This window comes from Megalobrama amblycephala, linkage group LG22 (assembly GCF_018812025.1).
Source record: "Megalobrama amblycephala isolate DHTTF-2021 linkage group LG22, ASM1881202v1, whole genome shotgun sequence".
Taxonomy (NCBI): Eukaryota; Metazoa; Chordata; class Actinopteri; order Cypriniformes; family Xenocyprididae; genus Megalobrama; species Megalobrama amblycephala.
In genome coordinates this window covers 22,082,884-22,090,216 of record NC_063065.1, presented here as the reverse complement: position 1 = coordinate 22,090,216, position 7,333 = coordinate 22,082,884, and positions in this window count along the sequence as shown.

Sequence of the window (7,333 nt, the reverse complement as noted above, 5' to 3'; positions counted from 1 at the left end):
GATTACAGTAATGCTGATTTAAGTAGTTTAATCACACAGCTTGCTCAACAAATAGGGCAGTCAATATCTGATCAGCTGAAAAAAGGCAGTGAAAAAAATGAGTGTCCTGATATTCAAACGCAGAGCGCAGGGACGAGCCAAGTTTTCACAGAGTCACCTTCTCTAAATTTGACTGGTATGAAGTTAGTGATGAAGCCTGATGTTAAAGCACCTCCATGTTTCAGAGGGGATGAATCTGACAAATTATCAGTACACGAATGGGAAGAACTCATGGATGTTTATTTGAGGAAGAAAGGCGTTCCTTTAGCTGAACAAGCTGACGAAATCATGTCGAACTTGATGGGGAGAGCTAAAGATGTAATCAAGATAGCATTACGCAGCAATCCATCACTGAACCCTAAAACAAACCCGAGGATTGTCACAGACATACTCAAACAGCACTTCAGCGAATTAACATATTCTTCTATGCCGCTTGCAGACTTTTATGGTACTTTACCTGTAGCAGGAGAGAATGCAATGGAATATTGGATTCGGCTTAATAAAGCTGTTGATGTCGCTGACGAGTGTTTGAGGAGACAGGGCAGAAGTATTGAAGATCCTACCCGTGAGGTGACGCAAATGTTTGTTAAACATTGCCCTGACCAATCTCTTTCTGCTATTTTAAAGTTCAAGTCTGCTGATAGGTGGACGGCGGCCGAAATACAAGAACGTCTTGATGAATATCAAGCTGAGAAAAGAGCACAAATGAAGGCACAGTCCAACCGTCCTTCCTTTGCGAAAACTGTGGCTGCTAATGCTCAAATGCCGAATTTGGATGATGGGACATCTGGGATTGAGCCGAAAGTGTCTGCAGGTCAAGGTGGGTTACCAGTTACACCATCAGTTCAGACAAGTGACAGCTGCACTCAGTCCCTTATCAGCCTTCTCGATCGTGTGCTGAAACAAAACATGCAAAGCCCTTCTGTACCTGTAAACTCTTTCAGACATGGGAATGTGAGCAGGAAGTTTTGCAAAGTTTGCAGAGGCATGGATCATTCTACAGTTGCACATTGTAGAAGAGACGGTTTATGCTTGTTTTGTTTTGAACATGGACACAGGAAAAGAGAGTGCCCTAAGTGGAACAGTCCTGACAGTCTGGAGGTGAACTACTCACACCAAGGAGCTGGTCCTTTAAACCATTAGACCCACATTTGGAGAGGGGATGTGTGGGTGAGAATCAAACCCTCATAAGTGATCTGGAACAGCAGTATGAGAATGCATGCCATACAGCATCTGATGGAACTTGTGTGATATACGCACAAAATATGCAGAATATAAAAGCTTTTGATGATCTTTTCTATACTTCTGTGGTTGTGAATGACCAGTTCCACATGAGAGGAATGCTTGACACTGGCTCCATGTCTTGTACCCTCAGTGAGACAGCTGAACAAAAGTTGTTGGCTGAAAATGTCGTCCTGGACAAACAATCGCTACCTGAGAATATCATTCTTGTTGGTGTTGGGGGTAAGACCGCACAGCCAAAATGTTTGTACGAAGTTACCATGAAAGTGTATGGTATCAGCTGTCGAGTTCCACTTCTCATTGTTCCAGGACAACATGATGATTTAATTCTCGGCACCAACTTGATCAAGCACATCGTGAATCAAATGAAGAACACAGATGAGTATTGGGACTTCATATCGCAAAGAGCTACTCAGTTATCGCCGGACGGTGAACACTTTTTGGATGTGATGTCAAATCTCACACGCTGGCGACATGATGAGATACCTAGCAAAATTGGAACAGTGAAGCTCCAGCATGCTGTCACTCTTGCTGCAAGACAAGAACACTTAGTGTGGGGAAGACTACCCAGCAAAACTCCATTGTCCCTTGGGAGCACCATTCTCGTTGAACCAACTTCCTCTAAGACTATGCCAAGCAATATCATGGTAGCCCGTGTGATAACATCTATGTGGGGTGATAGGTGGATACCTATGAAAATAACCAATTTGTCTGACCAACCTGTCACGCTAAGGAAGAATCGGAAATTGGCAGATGTTTCACCTTGTCTGGCTGCAGAAGATTTCCCAGTCTTTCAGGGCACTGGAAAGATAAAGGAGGTTAGTTCAGAGATGCAAACTACTCCAAATTGCGCTTTAAATTTGACACTGCAAGATGTTGGGTTAAGTGAAATTGACATTGATCTCTGCAAAGTCACTGATGCTTCCAAAGAAAAACTTGTACAGTTATTAGTAAGTTACAATGATGTATTTTCCAAACATCCCTTGGACTGTGGAGAAGCTAAGGCATTTGAACACCGTATCCGACTTACAGATGAGAGGCCTTTTCGTTTACCATATCGGAGGATCCCTCCTGCTCATTACCAGAAGTTGCGTCAAGTGTTAACCGAAATGGAGGAGCAGGGGATAATTAGAAAATCAGTCAGTGAATATGCATCGCCCTTGGTGCTTGTATGGAAAAAAGATGGGAGCCTACGCATCTGTACGGATTTCAGGTGGCTTAATGCGAGAACACTCAAAGATGCTCACCCACTCCCTCATCAGTCCGACTGCCTTGCTGCTTTAGGAGGTAACAATTACTTCAGCACCCTGGACTTAACCTCTGGATTCTATAATTTGCCCATGCATGAACAAGACAAAAAATACACCGCTTTCATTACTCCCATGGGACTACATGAGTATAACCGCATGCCTCAAGGCCTGTGCAACAGTCCAGCTTCGTTCATGCGGATGATGCTGAGCATTTTTGGGGATATGAACTTCAGCAGTTTGCTCTGCTATTTAGATGATTTGCTTGTGTTTGCACCCACGGAGCAAGAGGCTTTGAGCAGGCTTGAAATGGTTTTTCAGCGGCTTCGGTTACATCACCTCAAACTGAGTCCCAAAAAGTGTCATTTCTTGCGTGATTCAGTGAAGTTCTTGGGTCATATCATTTCTGGCCATGGTGTCTCTGTGGACTTCACGAAGGTGGATGTTATATCCAAAATGAACAAATTACAACTTATGGAGGAAGATGGCTTCACTCCATCAGCGCGAAGAATCAAGTCGTTTTTAGGAATGATTTTCTACTATCAACACTTTATTCCTAATTGTTCTTCGATCGCCAAGCCTCTCTTTTCTCTAACTGCAGGTCAGAAGAGAAAAGGTAAAGGAAGAGTTAGGAAGCCTGTTGGCACATTCAGAAAGCTGAATCCAAGTGATTGGACAGAAGAATGCGATATTGCTTTCAATACACTCAAGGAGAAGTTGTTGAACTGTGCTGTGTTGGTACATCCTGATTTCTCTAGGCCTTTGATTCTTTCAATTGATGCATCTCTGGATGGGTTAGGGGCTGTGCTATCCCAAGTTCCAGTTGGGGAAGAAATAGCTCGGCCAATTGCCTTTGCCAGCAAAACCCTGACCACGTCACAGAAGAAGTACCCTGCGCACAGGCTCGAGTTTTTGGCTTTGAAGTGGAGTGTGTGCGAAAAGTTCAGCCACTGGCTCAAGGGGCACAGCTTCACAGTTTGGACTGACAACAATCCACTTACGCACATTATGACTAAGCCAAAACTCGATGCCTGTGAACAAAGGTGGGTTTCAAAATTGGCCCCTTATTCTTTTGACATCAAACATATTGCAGGAGTTAAGAACATTGTGGCTGACACCTTAAGCAGAGATCCATTTGCAAGATCAATTAGTCATAGGCTCATGAATGAGAGTTACAACCGCTTACTTACCGAAGCTGATGCTGTAGAAGAAGAAGGCATACAGGATGTGTTTCGTCTGAAGGTTGAGTGCCACAAGATAAGTGATCAGATTGGATGTCAATCAAGCTGTCATGTGCAGTTATGTGATCCAGCAGCTGTTAAGACACTTTGCCAAGTCCAAGGTGATTGGGAAACAGCGGCAGTGACACGAGCAGTTCAGTTAGTGCAGTTAGTTCAGCAGGCTGCAGCCACTAGCCAAAATGAACAACCTCTGCTTATGTTCTCTCATGACGAGTTGGAGAGAAGTCAAGAGCTCGACCTTACCATTTCCAAGGTACTCCCTTTCGTACTCCGTAAAAGACGCCCTTCTAGACGAGAGAGAGAAAAGCTCGACTACAAAGCGTGGGCTCTTGTCAAGCAATGGGATCACCTAAAAGTGTGTGATGGGATTCTGTACAGGGTAACTAAGGACCCAATAAGCAGACAGAAGAGACATCAGTATGTTCTGCCTCAGCGCATGGTAGAAAAAGCCCTACATGGTCTGCATGATCTTGCCGGTCACCAAGGACAGGCTAGAACAGTTCACTTGGCAAGACAGCGCTTCTTCTGGCCCAAGATGGAGCGTGAGATCAGAGAATACGTGAAGTGTTGCAAGAGGTGTATTCTGGCAAAAACACCTGAGCCAGCTGCTCGAGCTCCACTGGAAAGCATTCAAACTTCCGCACCTATGGAGTTGGTTTGTCTTGATTTTTGGAGTGCAGAGGATAACAAACAGCATTCAGTGGATGTGTTGGTTCTGACGGACCATTTCACTAAACTTGCACATGCCTTTCCTTGCATCAACCAGACAGCTAAGCAAGTTGCTCGGAAGTTATGGGACCATGTGTTCTGCGTGTATGGTTTCCCTGAGCGGATCCACACGGATCAAGGTACAAATTTCGAAAGCGAGCTCATTGCTGAATTGTTAACACTTTCTGGGGTCTCCAAATCTCGCACGACCGCATATCATCCTATGGGCAATGGTATCACAGAGCGGTTCAACCGAACCCTAGGGAATATGCTTCGCTCCTTGCCTTTGAGATCTAAGGATAAGTGGCCGCAACAAATTCAGACTCTGACCTTCGCGTACAACTCCACAGTACATGAGACGACGGGTTACGCACCTTTCCAACTCATGTTTGGACGTGTCCCACGATTACCTGTGGATGTAATGTTCAAACAAGTATCGAAGGATCCAGTGATTGTTGATTACAGCAGCTATGTCACAACTTTAATGTCTCATCTTCACGAAGCAGCTGAAATTGCTCAAAAACATGCTGTGCAGGAACAGAGGAAACAGACAAAGATTTATAACCGCAAGATCAAGGGAGTACATTTGAACAATGGAGATAGAGTGCTCATTGCCAATAAAGGAGAAAGAGGGAAGAGAAAGTTGGCCGATAGATGGGAACCTACTGTTTACACCATTGTGGATAATGACCCTCAGACACACATATACAAAGTGAGAGATGACAAAGGACACATTAAAGTGGTACATCGAAATATGCTCTTAGACATCAGTTTCTTACCAGTGACTTGTCTTAAGGATGAAACATGTGGATCTTCAGTTGCCGATTGCACAAACGATTCTGACTGCGAGAGCCAATCAACAAACTCCACTGATTCCTTGGAGGACGAAGATCCTGAAAACAGAAAACATTCATTAGTATTCAATGACAATGTCTCAAAGAGTTTGAAATCATTTGATGTACAAATGGAACAGGAAGAAGATGAGAGCGATAGCACTTACTGTGTTGATTCTGCTCCAGAAGGTCAAAACCAGTTGCTCCCTGATAAAACACTGAGCGCAGGAACTTCTGATTGTGATAAAGTAATGGCAACAGTTGACTTTACCAGTTTAGGTATCACTGACCCTGACTTACCTGTCTGTGATGATGTGTCAGTGTCAGTTCCTGACCAAGCGCAAGGCATGGTTACAACACGAGCTGGTAGAGTAGTAAAAAAAGTAAACCGTTTGATTGAAACCATGGCCCAAAAACCATTTAAAATGGCTAAGTTGTCAGACAGGTTTCGGAAAAAGTCTCAGTCACTTTTGAGCCTATTCTAATCTTTATGATTGTGTAGGAAGATTACTTTCTATATATATTTTTTTTTTCTCTCTTCTTTCTTTATCTTTTTGAGAAATCTTTTTTTCATTAAGTGTAATATACAAAATGTGAATGAGGATTTGTTGCAAAGGTTAAGTGTGGTATGATGTACTTGGCAACATACATTACTAAGAGGTTTTGAGGTCTGATCACCCTCAAATTTTCTGTATCTGTTAAGACAGATAGCTTTCATTGCTGTAACTGGAATTTTTGCATTGTGATTCTTTAGAAAACATCCTCTTTCTGTACATGCAGAATTTTGGTGAAATTAGGGGAGGTGAATGTAACAGATGTTATATCAATTTATTAATTTCACTCAAAATCTCTCCCAGTATTTTTATATTGATTTTTGTTATTTGAGTTGTTTTCTACGCTTATAAGTTCATTTTCTTTTGTGTTTGTAGTAATTGTTAAAAAAATGGTACACGGCTCCTTTAAAAATTGAGTTCCGGTCGCTTTCCTATCAGTTTGCAGTAAACGCAGCTGAAGGAAGGTGAGTTCTACTTAAGCTCTGTCTATAAAGTTTGAAATTAGCTATTAAATGACAGGAAACAATCTATTTTTGTGTTAAAAATGGTTTTGGAACATGATGTATTTGTTTTGAGTGTTTAACCAAGATCTGTGGCTGAAATTGTCTGTTTTGACCAGCAGGTTGATGCTAAAAAGGCCACAGATTGTCTTTTGATTTTGTTTTTATTTTTATTATCTCAGGTATGTTTTCCATCTACGTTTCTCTTCATATTATTGTCTTGAATTTATATAAAATGTTTTGTTGTGTGGAAAAATGTTAGTGTTAAATGTAAAGCTTGTTGATCAAATCATATGCAGTTCATCTGAAACTGTAATATAAACACGAGTTTGCAGTAAACGCAGCTGAAGGAAGCAGGTTGATGCTAAAAAGGCCACAGATTGTCTTTTGATTTTGTTTTTATTTTTATTATCTCAGAATAAAAACAAGTGGTCTGAGGGATCTATGTTGTCCGGTCTCATCTATAAACCACAACGCAGAGTGAAGGCGCAGGCCGGTCACAGTTACAAGGTACCACATTGAATGGTGAAACTGTCTTTAGATCACTGCAGTTTTAAAGAGAAAATACTCAGCAATGGTGTTGACTTATGAATTTGAACATGTTTTGTCTTAAAGCATATAAAAAACACCACATAGACATAAACAACATAAAACTTGATTTTAACTCTTTTGTGCTGTTGTTGGTCCTTTTAGACTTTGAGTTTTCAGATTTACTGTGATTTCATGTTAACTTTTTCGTCTGAAACTTTATATCATCCTCCACAGATGCGATTTGAAAGATCATGATCATGATAAAAGTCCTGAAGCAAAGCCACTCTTAAATCATTCCCTTTAAAGTCGGCGTGAAATAAAAATTTACCCAATGTACTGTATTCTGCTAGTGCATGATATAGATCTTTTTATCAATGATTCATCCATGTATCATTATTTTTTAACCTTTTTTTGGGCTTGTAATGTTTAATCAAAATG